Consider the following 17,131-nt stretch of genomic DNA (forward strand, 5'->3'; position numbering starts at 1 on the left):
TCTTTAGATGAGAAGGATTTCATCATATAATTTTCAATAAAAAAAAACAAAAACAATGATTGTCATTCTTCTGGAATGTTTTTTTTTTTCTTTCCACTCACAAACTTGGGAGCCAAACCTCATAGGGCATATTCATATTGAAATATGACCTCAGGGATTCATCTTGGATGAGTAGGCATAATGGGTAGGAAAAGTATTATGGGAAGACATTTCTACCCCAGGAGGGTTTAAAGAAAGGCTAGTCAGTGTTCCATAGAGAAAGAGCTCAGCAACCCGAGCTTAGGAACCCTTCCAGGTAACCATCTAACTTGAACTGTTAGTGCAGAAGACACACACAGACATGTTGGAAAATACCTATGCTGTCAAATCATAAAAGAAGCACTAGATTATATGGTTCCTTCCTAGCTTGAGAAAAGTGTGGCAGGGGGAAGCTCTTTCCTATTGACAAAGAGCAAACAGTAGTCTGCTCTTAGGAGTGGTCCTAATAACACTGACTGATTCTCCTTTTCATTCATTCATTCAAAATGTGCTCGTGCGTGCACACACACGTGCGCGCACACACACATGACCACCATACTAAGCACGGGATATGTGATAATGAGCAAAGCAGCACCTATGCCACCTTAGAACTCACCTTCCACTACTGGGCAGATTGGCACATGCAGGGAATTTCCACTCCCAGGTGGATAGAAGCTACTGGGATGGAAAAAGTGAGATCCGTGGGAAATCCTGAACAATTGTTTTCTCAGTAATTTTATGGAATTCTTGACTCTCAACTGTAATGTTGAGGTAACTGGAACATTACTTAGCTCTGGTCATCACAGGCACATTTCACTTGCTGACATTTGGCATCCCAGGTCCTTGTAATCCAAATGAAGTCTCTGTAACAATAATGGTGATAGGCACATAAAATTACAGGGGCAATTTAAGCCAGGGAAGAAATATCTCCTCACATGAACTCTCTCTATAACAGGGCTGGGCTGAACTACCCTATTGTTTCTAAATCCATACCACAGCGGAAAAGTTTTAAAGATGCCAGAACCTCCCCCCTCCCCCCAGCAGAATTCAGACAGTTACTCATATGACATGTCACATTTCAGGGCACGTTTTCATCATTACTCATTGTGTTTGTCACAAACACTTGATATTATAAACAAGACCCTCATTTTAAGAACCTCATTTTCTAGCATCTAATTATCCTCCCAAAGCTATAATCCTTTGTTTGTGAAATCATAATTTATTCCTATAGAAATACGATTATGACTTCAAGTAAAGGAATAAATAGGAGAAACAGATGAAACTTTTAAAACTATATTCTTCTATCATGCAAATCTCTCTAGCAATAAAGTGAGAATTAAGAGAATAAGAAATGCATGATGAGCCCATGATATTATGGCTAAATATACTGTTTCTAAAATTTTCTCAGCACCAGGTGCTTGAAAGTACACAACTTATTTAGGATGACTGCAAGTGCTGTCTCTTTTTTCCACTTTGATTTGGGGATATTTTCAATATTTTGCAAAATTTTTACTTTACTTAATTCTTAAATTTCACTCTTCCTATAAATATCTTTAACTTCTCTAAAGTCCAATTTCATCCAAATGAGTAAAATTTCTAAAGGTCATATTTATGTCAGTAGCTTTCAGTATGAATTCTATAAATTGCTTTGTAGGTCATTGGCTTTCTAACATTGTATATTTATTTTTTTATTATTTATTTTTTCAAAATCTATCAGCACAGCTCAGTTTATTTTAATAACATATATGTCAGGGATATGAATTGGAAAGTGTTGGGGCTTTTTTGGTTTGTTTCAAAGAGACAGCAATTTAAAATTACCAGTAGATACACACTGACACAAAACCAGGTATACCAAACCCCATGAGGCCTAGGATCTGGGACTGGGTACTTTCTCCCACTTTCCCCACTGTTTATCTTCCCTTGGCATAACTTTACTTGTCTTATCAAAATTCACTTTTTGACATTGCCTCTTCTAAAAAGCCACTCGTAACTCCCTTCCCCCAAGCCTGGTGTCCATTACCATGCTTCCCACAGCACCTAGTGTTGGTCCCAATAAACACATGCTACACTGTTTATAAGAGCAAAACATGCTAATATGTTAAATGTTAAAATGAATCTTAGATATAATACACTGTTAATGTATTATAAGTGTTATACATATACATATTAGAAATGTTAATATGCTAAATGTTAAAATGAACCTTACCTATAATAACTTATTTACTGATATTGATAGATAAAATGTGATTAACGTATTCAATCTGAATTATTTTCCCAAAAATCCACTGGTGGTATTATTATCATATCCAATGGTATATTTCTTCTAAATTTCTTATTGTTGGTGTGCCTGGGTGGCTCAGTCGGTTAAGCGTCTGCCTTCAGCTCAGGTCATAATCCCAGGGTCCTGCCTCCCTGCTCTGCCGCGCTCCCTGCTGGTGTTTCTCTCTCTCCCGTCTCTCTCTCTGTCAAATACATAAACAAAATCTTTAAAAAAAAATAAATTCTTACTGTCGACTCTTTTTTCTACAGTATTGATCTACCCAACTTCCTGACTCTTCTCCTCCCCTGGGGTCACCCTCATGCCTCTTTTCTGGTTCTCCTTCTTGGTCTCTCTCCTGTGCTTCCATGCATCCTCTAGTACCTAAATGAGATAATTCTACAAGCCTCCAACACTGAACTTCCACATTTATTTCTCTCATTCATGCCCCTGTGTTTAATCCAAATCTGATGGCATGAAATGTCACCGCCTGTCAATGTCTCCCAGATCAAACTCTTCCTACCTCACTTTCCAATTGGCCCATAAGATTTCTCCTCATAGATGTACTCTTCAGAGATAATATCATGTCATACAAGCTAAGGAAAACCTTTTTTCTAAAATGTGCTCCCTTTCTTTAGCATTTTTTGGTGTTAGTGGCTGCAATATGCTTTTTACCTCCCAGACTAGGAACCTTGAAGTCATCTTTAAATTTCCTCTTTGCTTTATCCTCTGAATCCAGTCTGTCACTATATCAATACACTTCTACTTAAAATGTCTCCTTTCTCTCCATTCCTACACCAGTCCCACAACACCATCAACTAAACACTGACCTTCTTGCCTCACCATTACTCACCCTGCCAATAAGAATGGATTGATCATCCCCAAACAGGCCATTAACATGCTAGTCCCCGTTCCAAGAACATGATGTATTTCCCTATTTTCCACTTTCTGCTTCCAATCTACTATCTTCTTCTCCATCTTATTTATCCAACCTGATTTCTGACTAATCCCCATCATGAGGTTTGTAATATAATAGTCCCCTCTTCCCATATATTTCCCTATGATCTTTCTCTTACTATTTTTGTTTGTGCTGCCCATATATTCAGTAAAACATAATTCTTATCTCTACCTATTCAAATTCTACTCCTCTTTCAAAGACCACCAAAATTCCCTGTCCCTGACTAAATCCACACACACTAATCTCTCCCACTTCTAATGTGCTACCACACTGAAGTTCTAAGCCACTTGGCACAATTCTAATAAATGACTGAGACTCCCTGGATGATGCTTTGACCAGATCTCAAAGAGTTGCTGCATCCTAGTTAATTCACCCTCATTCCATCTGTGATTGCCATCTTTACACTTTCAAGAACTCAAATTCTTCTGATCACTCAGATATGATCAGACCCTAATGAGTGAAAGAAAAAGAGAGGGGGCAGGGGGAGACAGAGAGAGAGACAGAGAAAGAGAGAGAAGGAGAGAAAAGTAGACTTGATTACTCCTAAGTCCAGCTCAATAATCCATATCCATAATGAACTCAAGAAATTGACTCAAACTTTCCTAAGTCTTTGATTCCTCATAGTGAAAACTGGGGTATTAATATCAACTTTCTCTAGCCCACTACACTGCTATGAAAATTAAATAAGATAATTGATGTGGAAGAACATCATAAAGCATTATATAAACGTACAGAATTATTATTAATTCATGATAACAAGATTCATGAGATACTTAGTTCTAAGCCATAAAATTATTTTAATAATTTATAAAGAGGAATAAATATTTCTGCTGACTGGAAGATGTGTGTGCTTTTGAGGTAAAACCATATTCGGATTAAAGGATCGAAGGAACTGAGTAAATAATTATCAGATTTGGGGAAAATAAATCCTAAGAAACTTGAAAGGTCTTGAGTGATAATTTGCAATAATTCTTGATATTTTAGGGGATGGTAGATAAGTAGTGGAAATAAGAATCATGGACTCTTCTGCAGATACCAGCTCTACCTTGGCATGGGAATTTGTGTTAGCTTTGAAATCAGAAGATGGTTGTTATTTTCTGAATTTATGTATGCCTCATGCAGTGGAAGACCAGTTGTCCCTTATCACTGATAATTAACCCCTTATGATAATATGCTTATGTTTTCAAGTCCCTCAGAATCATATTATCTCTAAGAATGATTTGCTTCCTCCTCTGCATTCTGTTGTGACTTTATTTCAAGAATGAGGGAATCAGACAGCCTAAGATCATACCCTAGCTCTGTCACTTACTATGTTATCTTGACCAAGTGACTTCACACGACTCTATACCTCAGTTTTCCCATCTGTAAAAGGGGGATAATAATGTACTTACATAATAGATTGTGTTGAGGATTAAATGAGTTAAGCCATGGCATATAGTAAGAGCCCAATAAATTTTTATATGTTGCTTTAATACCTATTTCATTGTATTTGTATCACAACCATCTCTGCATATCTGTCTACTCTGCCAGACTGTGAGCATCTTCAGGATCTGTCTGCTATATTTCTCTTTGTTAGCTTCTTAGCACTTCCATAGTACTTTGCTCACTGAAAAGTGTTCAGTATATGTGGGGAATAAATTGAGGACTGTTTCATATAGGTGTCTTGCTTCCCCAAATAATATGTGATATTGGAAGCTTTGTAAGCCCTCATTCAAGGCTAAAGTTATATGTGATACTCCTTTTATTTCCCCCAAACAACAGGCACTTAACAAATATTGATGATTGATAGATTTCATGTGGAATGGGTTCTAAGATCCTCATAAAACCTGAGTAATGATGCATGTTGTTCCAGAACTTTTATCCCATATTCTCCTTTACCTTCCCTTTTGCTATACGCCCTCAGTTCCTACAGCATCAATCAGTAGTAGCAATGACTACAACAGTGCCCAGTACATGTAAAGCCAATTATAGAGGAATCATGACTCTTATCACAGAAACAAGCATGTCAGAGATAGTAAAATATTAATTGATACTTTAATAAGACTTGGAAGAAGCTGAGAAGCACAGAAAAGAATTAATAACTAGCCAATGTCTTCAATATGACAGAAAACAAAGCTATGAGAACAAGGCCCTTTATGCACTGCATGGAGAAACTAAAAATTTGCAGGAATGGCATAAAAATTTTACCAGATATGCAAAGAAATAGGAAAATGAGAACCATCTTCATATGCAAAAGTAAACAAAAAACTGACCCAAGATAATCCAGATGTTGGATTTAGCAGACACTCTCTTCAAAATGTGTTTGTGTGTATATATATATGAGATATAAACATATTCAAATATACACCTTTCCTGTGATTTGGCAATTCCATTCATTGGTTTAATCAAGAGAAATGTAAACATCCTCCCAGAGAAATATTCGTACACAAATGTTTATAGTAGGCTTTATTTACAGTAGCCAGAAATGAAACACAACCCAAATATCCATCAACGGGTGACATTTAAAGATATGTGGATATTCGTGCAATGGAATACTGCTTACCATTAAAAAATGCATAATCTACTAAAAATGCAATAACATAGATTAATCTCACAGACATAATGATGGGGAAAGGTACCTAATCAAAGGGATCATACTGTATGACTTCATTTATTTGAATTTCTAAAATAGCATGCTAAACTATGGTGATGGGAGAGGGGGGGCATCAGGTAGGGGGCAGATGCCTAAGATGTACAAAGAGACTTGGTACTTTGGAGATGGTGGAAATGTTTCATATATTGAGTATGGCACAGTTTACACAGGTGTAAACATTGAATTCTCACTAAATTCTTCACTTAAAAGCTTTGCATTTTAATTAAACTAATTTAATTAAAATTGATTTAAAAAATTGTCCACACTCCACCTTGTGTCTAGAGGAATGCCTAGACTATAATACGCTCTTGATAAATATTTGTCAAATGAACAAGTCAATTAATTAATTCAATTAACAAATGTACAAATGTATGAATAATTAAATAAATGAATATAAAGCAATATGTAATTCAGACAATAATTACTGCAGACAATAATTAAAGCAGACAATAATTACTGTAGAAAGTCAAAGAACAGAGAGCTTGGTGAGAGTTTGGAGAGGAAGAGAAGGTTATTCCAAATGGACCTGGAAAGATATATCAATCACAGTAAGAAATAGCTCCCTCTTTGAGAAAAGAAGACCATTATTTGAGAAACGGCACAAAGAAAGGAATGATTATAAGTATTCTCAGAATAATGAAGAAAGGAATCTTCATCTTAAAACTCTCTTTGGAATGATAATAAACAAATTTTAATCAGTAAATAATTTTATTGTAATAAATAATTTGAACCAGGTATAGCAGATAGATTGAATTTATGAATGAAGAAAATCAGGAAAACCTGTTGCAATCATCTATGGCAATATAATAACGTTCAGTGATATAATAATCTAAGAGCCAAGAAATGACAGCCTAGATTTATGGTATTAGCATGTGACATAGTAAGAAATATATATATCTGTTCTCTGACCGACTCCTGACACAAAGCTCCTAAAAACCCAGCAATTTCCTAAGGGATAGCCTATTCAAACCTTCCAGTGGCTTCCTATCACTGTAACAAATTAAATCCAAACTTTCTACTATAGCCAACAAGAGCCTTCACAATCTATACCTAATTCATCTCCTAGTGCTCTACCTGGGCCCATACTGCTCAGGCCACTCTCAGGGGAATATACCACCACTTTCTATCCTCAGGGTCTTTATCTAGAATACTTTTCCCTGTACATTCATAAAGTTTGATTCATCACTCCACCCAAAGTTCAGTTCAAATGTCATTGCACCAGGGAAGACTGATTTTATCACTCTTACCAAAAATAGGATCACAAAAATTATCCCTTCATTCTCTATCCCCTTACCCTACTGTATTTATCATCATAGACTTCAGATCATCATGAAAGCCTGTTGCTCAGTATTTATTTGCTAGCTACTCATCTGACTTTTTCTCCACCTCTAGAATACAAGCTCCATGAGTTCAGGGCTCTTATTCATTAGTGATTCTCCAAAGTCTTTTTTTTTTTTTTGAAGATTTTATTTATTTATTTGAGAGAAAGAGAGGAAGAGAGAGAGAGAACATGCACACGTACAAGCAGTGGGGAGGATCAGAAGGAGAGGAAGGAGCAGACTCCCCGTTGCGCAGGGAGCTGATACAGGACTCGATCCCAGGACCCTGGGATCATGACCTGAGCTGAAGGCAGACGCTTAACCACTGAGCCACCCAGGCACCCTCTCCCAAGTCTTTTTTTGAGTGAATGAATGAATCAGAAAGCCCAGCTCCAACACTTACTACTTATATAAACTTGGAGAAGTTACTTAAATTTTCTGACTTTCAGAATTCATCATTCCTTCAATGGAGATAATGCTATTCAAGATTTTATAGGGATTAAATTGGAGAATACATTTAAAGGACCCAATCTAGTGCTAGCCCAGAGTAAGCAATAAATAAATGGTAGTCCCCACAGACTGGATGGATCAAATGTATTCCAGCATCTTAAAAAGATGATAAATTATAAGGTTTTTCCATTTTTAATATGGAGGAGATATTACCCGTAATGCTAAAAAAGCTTTCCTTCTCAGAGTCCCCATTTGCGGAGCCACTTGAGGCTCTGGGAAAACCCACATGGAAAACCATTAGCAAAGTTCTAGGGCATAGAGTTCCATGCTCTCGTTTGTTCAATTTTAAAAACAGACTCCGTGCACATGCTTTATCTGTACAACAACCATTTAGAGAGTTCACTGATATTGTGATTCCTTGAGGCAAATGGACTGTAAACTTGTTTAAGAGAAAATGAAAAAAAAAAGTCTCACCTTTCATTTCAGTTCAAGTTATCGGAGTTTTGATTCCAACATGATTCCAAGTATATAAAAATTCAATCTGGAGTGAAGACATTTACAACATCGTTGGTGAATGCACCATAGAGGGATGAAACATCACATGACCAGGTGCACAATTAACAACTTCACAGACTAGGTCATGCAAGGGAGTAAACATGTACCATACCGACTGCAACAGAAATGCATGTTTCCAGAATCATACCGACATACAAAATCTTTGTTCACTCCGTATTGTAAAGACAGTCTTTAGCTTCAGGAAACAGCTTAGAAGACTATGAGAAGAAAAACCCATTCTACTGAAGCTTTATTATTTTGAAATTTCTATCTCAGGGTGCCTGGGTGGCTCAGTTGGTTAAGCATCCGACTCTTGGTTTCAGCTCTGGTCATGATCTCAGGGTCCTAGGATCGAGCCCTGGGTCAGGCTTCGCTCTCAGCAGGGAGTCTACTTGAGGATTCTCTCCCTCTACCTCTGTCTCCCCCCGCCCCCCGCTCATGCTGGTTCTCTCACTCTCTCTCTCTCTCAAATAAATATATCTTTGAAATTTCTGTCTCAACACCATGGAAGTTATCCTTGGTCTCTGAAAACAGACTTTGTGTGGCCACAAGTCCTTCAGAGGAATTTTATGCAGAAGTCCAGGTAGTTCCCCAACTAGCTTCACCAACACTGTTCTAATGTATCTCACACATTGCTAGTAGATGAATGTGCTCCAAATGCACTATTGCTCCTGCCAGTCCTTTCCATATGCACTTATTGGATTCCCCACTTTTTATGGTTTGAAGCTCAAATTCCTGAGGTGAACATCCAAAGGTCTGAACATTTGGCTCTTGATTATCTTCCTAATCTTGTCTCCTACTACTCCATTCGATATGCTCTTATTTCTTAATGAATGTAACTTTATAGTTGGTGCTTTTCTATCCCTGGCCCTTTCTTCGCCTCATTTTCCCTTTTAGATGGATCATTAGGCTGCTCTCTTTTTGTCCAAATCCTTGTGATTTTTCTCACCTACCTTGAAAATCTCTTCGTTTTATTTTTGTATTTTATGCCTACTCTTTGTAATATTACATGTTGTAGGACTATTTTTTGTGCCTGTGGCATAATTCTAGTTCATCCATTTTATTCATTCCATGCATTCCTACTGGACGCCAGGTATCATGCTAGGCACTGGAGCTTTGGTGTTGAACAAAAACAGACTTGGCTCCTAATTTCACGGCATTTTTAGCTAGTGAGCCTTCAGAAATTAAATAATGACAAAAACAAATGCAGTATTACAATCATAGTAATGAATAAGAGGTACAAATGCTATGAGATCCTAAAATAGTAAATTTTTTTAAGGTTTATTTATTTATTTTAGAGAGAGAGAGTACAAGTGGGAGGGGCAGAGGGAGAGAGAATCTCAAGCAGACTCCATGCTCAGCATGGAGCCCAACGCAGGGCTCAGTCTCACGACGCCGAGATCATGACCTGAGCTGAAACCAAGAGGTGGACGTTTAACCGACTGTGTCCCCCAGGTACCCCTAAAATAGTAAATTTGACTCGGTCAATAAGATTAGAGAAGGCCTGCCTACAGAAATGACAGTTTAGAGGATGAAATCTGAGGAATGACTTCAAGTTTATTGGATAAAGAGGGTGGGAAAGAGAGTTTCTGGCAAAGTGCCTGTATTGAAAGGGAAACAGACAAAAAATAGGGACTGAACAGGAGTCAAGGTTGATGGAGTAGAAAAAAGAGCAGTGTGGTGTGAAGAAAGATGGATTTGGAAAGTTAGGGAGTGGCCAGGCCATGGATCGCCTTCTAGGACAGTGGTTCTCAAGTGGTTTAGTCTCTAGAACTCTTTACACCCTTAAAAGTTACCCAAAATTTCAAAAAGCTTTTGTTTATTTGTGCATTATATCTATGAACAGTTACTGCTTTATAAATTAAACCTTAGAAATTTTTTAAGTGTTTATTAATTCATTTAAAATAACAAAAATAAATGTATTACGCATTAACATGAATAACATGATTTTTATTTTAAGAAAAACTACATATCTCAAAACAAAAATGAATTAGAGAGAGGGGAGTGATAGTTTTATATTTTTCCAAGTCCTTCTAATATTTACCCCAATAGAAGATCTGGATTCTCACATTTGCTCTGTTATAATATCACAGGTCAGGTTGCTCTGGAAAACTCCAGTGCACTGAGAAAGAATGAGGGTGACAAACTGTAGTATTATTAAGAAAATAATTTTGACCTTGTGGAACCCCTGAATAGATCCCTAAATGACCCTGAGAAGAGCTGTTCTACATCATGTTAGTAGATTTATGCCCTATGCCACATGGAGAAAGCCTTACAAGGAAGCAAAAAAAGAGGTAGGTGGATAAATGCAGTAGCATTTTATAACATTTTAGTGAGACCAGTGGCTTGGACCAGGGTGTTTCACACTTACAGAGAAGGTAGACAATTCTGGCCAGGACATTTAATGGACAACACCTGGTGACAGATTTGATAAGGGAAAAGAAAGAAATAGTTGAAAAGGATGAGTTCTAGTTTTCTGGTTTGTACTACTAAGTAGATAATTGGGCTCTTCACTGAAGGAGGAAACTAAGAAAGGAACAGTCTTGAGCAGCACAATCATGAATTTAGTTTGGTCAAGTTGAGTCTGAAGTGCCTTTAAGACATCCCCCTTACCCCAAATGGCAAGTAAGCAGTTGCCTATATATGCCCAGAGCATGAAGTACAGGTCTTGGCTAGAGATAGACATGTGGGAGCCCTGTTCCTATGGTGGTTGGTAGAGCTATTTGTGCATGTAAGTCTGCTTAGGAGAAAATAAAGAGAAACCAGAGTGTAGAACCAAGCATCAAGAAATTCCTAAATGTAATGTTTGAGGTGAAGAAGCCACATTGATAATGCAAAAAAGAGGCAGCGTAGCCATTGAGGTAGAAGGAAAACCAGGACAGTGTTCTCTTAGGGAGTAAGCACTGGAGTAAGATTCCTGAAAAAGATAGGATCCACAAGTTAATATGTAGCTGTTTTACACTCTGGAAGCTCAAGTACCACGGAGCTAAAGATCCAAGTATATGACAATGGGACTATATTCAAATATAAATACCTGTGCAGAAACTGGCTTGTCAGAAGCTAGCAGTGAAATTTTGATTGGGAAGTAGTTTGTTTGGCAGACAGTGCTTGTGTTAAGAGCCACAGGTAAAACGTTACCTAAGAGCTAGTCATTACGTCTGGTTATGTAATGCAGGTAAGAGAGATTATGGGTGCTATACTCATTTACTTAATCCTTCAAAAAAGCTTTAGAGAGAAAATCATATGAAGATGTTCCATCTTTGACTAAGTGTAGATTTTTCAGGGCTTTATAGAATCTGAGTACCTGACCATTGCATTCTTATCAGGAAATTGGTATGTGTTAAGATTTTCTTAAATGGATTTAAGGAATGTTTCCCTCCTGAAATTCTTTTAGTCAGAAAATTGTCTCAGAAAGCAAATGTATCTGATCCCAGGTAACATGCTTCCTAGGGGAATTAATGAATTTAATGTAAATGATAGTATACAATATTGGTCAGGAAGAAGAGGAAGCAAAAGAAAGAAAAGTTGGAGAAGCAAATAGCTGAGAATTTCTTTTCTGCCTAGCAAAGGAAACTCACAGGGTAACACACTAGCTGACTTAGAACAGCAAATATTTTAGCACATCAGCCATGTGCCAAATAACATGACAGATCCCTCAGATAAAAATATGAAAAAGAGAACATTTATACTCTGGGGATAGGAATGTGTAAATACATGATTCCAAGACAATGCCGCTAGTACGATGTTTTTCTTAGTCTTTATTTTCTATTGAGGGAAGGAAAAGATACAAGGATTTCAAACTCTCTGAGACATAATGAGGTATTGAAAAGGCAATGGGTAAACCTCTCCTGGAATGAGAAGAAATTGAAAGGCCTAGTGCTCATACTACATGGAGTTAGAGAATGGCTTATTAAAGCCCACCAAAAATGACACCTAAGCTTTAGAGAAACCTAGGTATTTTGACAACAAATTAAGTTTGCAGAAACAGAAAAGCTGGAAGAAATGTTGCCTGTAGTTTTGATTTAGGTTAACTGACAACCAAACAAGCAAACCAGACCAAACAAACTACTAGTGGTAGCTATGACAGAGAAATGAAGGTAGTCATTAAAACAAGCCAAAGGTATATGTCACCAACTTGCTGAGAAAATCATTTCAGATAGCTTCTTCAAATAATACCTGGGATAAGTCAGTGTTACTGAAGGAAAAAACAAATAATACTTGGGATAAGTCAGTGTTACTAATCAGCTTGCATCAGATCCCATTTAATTGATGAGATAGTATCTGTACAAATGTATCCTTTTAGTCCTAGGTCTTTTTATTTTCTTATACTTGCCTTAAATTACTTGGTTAAGCTCTTTTATTAAAGGGTTCACTTTTTGTTGAAAATACATTTTTGTGAAAATTCATGCATTTAAAAAGTGTTCTTGAGTTTTTCTATGTGTGATGCAATATACTAGCTAATAATGATATGGAAAGCAACTCAAACATGCTAAAGATTTATTCACCATTTTGAGCTGCTTATAAGGAATTAATGAAGGCAACCATTTCTTAGGGTTGCAAAATGTCTTAACAATGATGTATCACCCAGGATATTATTAATATGTTTATTATCAGAACTTAAGAAAAAATAAAATCAGCGCAAATGTCAGAGACATGGCTCTTATGACTACCCTTGGACTACCTCTACAGATCAGGAACAAATGTAACTTTTACCAAGTCACCTTGGTGGCCAGTTGCACAGACCTGCCCCACTCCTATGACATCCTAGCATAGCATGTTTCACAGTGCTGGGGATATAAGAGGAGGCCACAAATGTATGGATTTGGTCACTCAAAAAGAACAAGATTTATGAATGTTATACACATTTACTCAATCCTTCAAAAAAGAACGCAATGGGGACACCTGGGTGGCTCAGTTGGTTAAGCGGCTGCCTTCGGCTCAGGTCATGATCCTGGGGTCCTGGGATCAAGCCCCACATCCAGCTCCCTGCTCAGCAGAGAGCCTGCTTCTCCCTCTCCCTCTGCCTGCCACTCTTCCTACTTGTGCTCTCTCTCTCTATCTCTCTGTCAAATAAATAAATAAAATCTTAAAAAAAAAAAAGAATGCAATGGTCAGGTACTTTCTTGAATTCAAATGTGACCCATGACCTAGTCACAATAAAGTCCATCAAGGACTCAACCTAGTGTGTGTAGGCAACCAATCATGTGGGAGAGAAATGGGGCAATGGCAACATGTGCAAAGTGCTCCTACAGCAAATGTAAGAGCTGCAAAGTGACCTAGAAAGAAGGTAACTCAAAAAGTAAATGCTTGAGCTATGTTTTAAACACAAACAGACATTTGCCAAGAAAAGGAAAATGAACAAAGCATATTAGATAGAGAGACAAAATAATCAAAGGCATAGTCAGGTTGAAGAGAATGGGAAATTAGTAATCAGACAACCATCTGACACTGATCCAGTGGACATTTGGAATGGGACTGGGAGAACACAGCCTAACAAAGGCTGGGTGAAAAATGCCCAATGATAAAGGTCCTCAGATGTCACACAAAGGGGTTTGGCTTGATGTTATCCACTTGCAAAGGAAAGATTTTAACATTGAGCCCCTATTTTTAAAAAAAGTATCATTTGGGAGAGTTTAATATATAAAAATGAACACAAGGGAACAAAGAGTGGGGTTCAGAGACCACATTTAGTGCCCCCCTCAACCCCAGAGGGGACAGACAAGAAAGTGGGGCTGGGAGCCAAGCAAGGCTAAGGAGGCAGAATGGAGTGAGAGTCGTCCCATCCTTCAGACACACATGTGCATCAAAACCACAACCACAAAACCTGCAACTGCCTTCCCATGGGAGGGGAGGCAAGGCTTCTATGACCCTCCCCGCCCCGGATCTTCCTTCTACTCACTAACATTACCTATCAGTAGTCACCACAGAAGTCTCTTCACCCATCTGTCCTTTCCAAGCTGTTTGACAGGAATCCCACCTTAAACCATTTCTTACTCTATTCACTTTCTGTGAGATCACATCCTCTCTTACAGTTTAACGAAGACCCACATGCTGAAGACTCCCCCAAATGTATCTGTAATCAGGATATCTAACCTGAGATTCCAGTTGGGCTTTTCTACTTGGCTGTCTCATACATCTCCAACCCAGAATGCTAAAATTGTAGACTTAGAAAGGATTTGAAAAATCTGCCCCTCCTGCATTCACATTTTACAGATGAAAACTAGAACCCAGGGATGTTTACTGCTCTCCCAGGTTGTCTTTCTCTTCAGTGTCTGAAACACTGAACTCAAATGCCCAGACTCATATTTCTTCTCTCCCCCATTATCTGATTTGGCCATATGCATTGACTCCAGTGATGGTCTGTGATACATGGAAAACACTGAGCTAGGCACTTTACAGAATATAACAATGAGTAAGACACTTCAAGCAGCTTATAATCAAGTTCAGAGAGTAAATATGTACCATAACATAACGCACAATATAAGCACTCCATGAGAGCTATAAAGAAGAGCTACAGTGTTTAAACGAGGGCTAGTTTGTGTTTTGTTTGTATTTTTTAATATGTGATATGCATCCATATGCTTCTTACACGAATTTAGCTATATTCCTAAGCATGTTTACTTTACATATCAAGAATACAGTTGACATGCACATATTCCCTTCTCAAAGGAAAGCCACAAATTAACTTTAGAATCATAGCTGGAGCTTTGTGTATTTTCTCGCCCAAAATGAGCACACAGTCATTACCTTCTCCGAGTCTGGGGAAATACTGGGGTGAAAACAGATACAGAGAGGCAGTAAAGCAATTTGAGCCCAGAGCGGTTGGCGTGTTGCAGAAACTGCACAGTGGATCATGAGACAAACTGTCAGGACGACTTCCCACGCTACGGCAACACCTCAACATAGCCTCACATTCGGAAAACAACCTGTTTGTTTATTTCCACAGCAGTGGCCATGAGAGAGCCCCGGTCTTGGAACTGCAGCATCCACAACAGTTCTTTGTCTTCTCTTCGCCTTCTCCAGGTTTGGAACTCATTAGGGAAGCAGAGAGAAATGTAGAGCTCAGGAAAGCGTAATGCATATCACTAGGAACCTTTTCAATTTAAGTATGTAGAGAGAAATCCTATTAGGAAAGATGTTACCACATGAGATCCCTGAAGTCCTCTTATGGACTGTGAGCAATGATAATAAGGAACAAGAGTTCAGCATGATCCACTGAGAATCTAAATTTTAATAGGAGTCTGATTGGCATTTTCCCAGGTTATACCCTCTGGCTCAGAAAAAGGAGGAAAATTATGATGGTGGAAAAGCAGCATCCACCCTCCCAGGGTTCTCCACAGCTCTTGTACCTTCAAAATTCAAAGCAGCAGAAAATGATCAGAGATTCATTTCCAGGGCAGTAGGAGAACTATTGGGGGCGGGGGGGGAATGCCTCAAGTCACAATGAAAAGACTTGAAAATAAACTTCTGAAGGGAAACTACTGGCAAGAACTCTGAAAAATTATCCCTGGCAGCATCCATATATGCAACCTATTTATATACAAATACACCACAAAACAGAGGACTAAGAATTCCAAGAGGCAGCATGGTAGAAAGCAGGGAATTTTAAACCTTAATGAGAATCTGAATCACTTGGAGACCTTGTTAAACTACAGCCCTGATTCAGTAGATCTGGGGTAGGGCCTGGGATTCTGCATTTTTAACAAGTTTCCAGGTGATAATGCAGAGCCTGTGGACCCACAGACCACACTGTGAATAGCAAGGGGAAATAAAGTTCATCACCTTAGAAAACCTGGATTGCACTCTCCTCCCCTTTGCCCCCACCATATACACAGCCACACTCAAACTTCTTAATCTGCAGCTGGAAACCTCCCCAGGCCTCCATTCCTCTAAAATGGGATACTAATCATATGCCTAAAATAGAGTCTCACTGAGGAATGATGTATATGAAAATGCTTTAATTATAAAACAGTATATAAAAAAAAAAACATTGTTATTTGAGAAAATGGAAATATGAGATTTCTTACCTTAAAAGAAAAGCCACAGAGGATAATAATGGTTAAGACACAAAGGTTTCATTTTTAGAAAACTGAAATCAAATTACTCTCTAGCTCTGAAGACAACAGTTGTAAGCAGTGCTTCTCAAACCTTGCTGCTTGTTAAAATCATCCAAAAAGCTTAAAAGGAAGAAAGGAAGGAAGGAAGGAAGGAAGGAAGGAAGATTAGAAAGAAAGAAAAGAAAAGAAAGAAAGAAAGAAAAGAAAGAAAGAAAAGAAAAAAGAAAGAAGGAAAGAAAGAAAGAAAAAGAAAGAAAGAAAAAGAAAAAAGAAAGAGAAAGAAGGAAGAAAGAAAGAAGGAGAAAGAAAGAAAGAAAGAAAGAAAGAAAGAAAGAAAGAAAGAAAGAAAGAAAGAAAAAGAAAGAAAGAAAGAAAAAGAAAGAAAGAAAAAAAAAGAGAGATACGACTGCCTGGGCACTCTCCAAATCTTGCTCTATAATTCTGATGCAGCTGGTCTAAAGGGGGACCCAGACACAAAGTGATTTTTTTTTTAAGAACTCCTAGAGTAATTTTAATATGTAGTCAGTGTTACGAACCACTGGCCCCTTGAGAGGAATGCTCACTGAGTAGAGTCAGCTGGGGAAGTCAGGGAAAGTTGACTGGGTGGAGGTAAAAAAGAGAAAAACCTTCTCCAGGTTTCCATGTCAGTGTATACCTGCTTCCTGAAGGAAAACTGGTTTCTCCACTGAAAAGATATTCAAAGAAAATGGGAGGGTGGTGACGGTGATAATAAGGCTTATCTCACTACTGGTTGTGAGGATCGAATAAGATAATGTTTGTGAAGGCACTTGAATGTCTGTGAAGCACTATAAAAATAGGTAGTGTGGTTATTACCAGATTCATCAAACAACTCTTACCTAGAAGAGAGTGAAATGTAACTGTTAA

The 17,131-nt window shown here is 37.9% G+C and overlaps 1 long non-coding RNA gene across 6 annotated transcripts in view; it reads right to left on the reverse strand.

The window, feature by feature from the left end:
• The window catches only part of LOC115939333 (uncharacterized), a 558,748-nt gene that overhangs the window by 223,687 nt on the left and 317,930 nt on the right, over positions 1 to 17,131 (reverse strand). For 4 of the 6 annotated variants that reach the window (XR_014138275.1, XR_014138274.1, XR_014138272.1 and 1 more), the window contains 2 exons: positions 8,109 to 8,175; positions 635 to 881 (listed from right to left, as the gene is read on the reverse strand). This is a non-coding gene — a long non-coding RNA (uncharacterized LOC115939333). The remainder of the gene's footprint in view (positions 1 to 634; positions 882 to 8,108; positions 8,176 to 17,131) is intronic. The other 2 variants (XR_014138276.1, XR_014138273.1) reach the window with 1 other exon arrangement.

This window comes from Leptonychotes weddellii, chromosome 10 (genome assembly GCF_054177405.1).
Source record: "Leptonychotes weddellii isolate Sample4059 chromosome 10, ASM5417740v2, whole genome shotgun sequence".
NCBI lineage: Eukaryota > Metazoa > Chordata > Mammalia > Carnivora > Phocidae > Leptonychotes > Leptonychotes weddellii.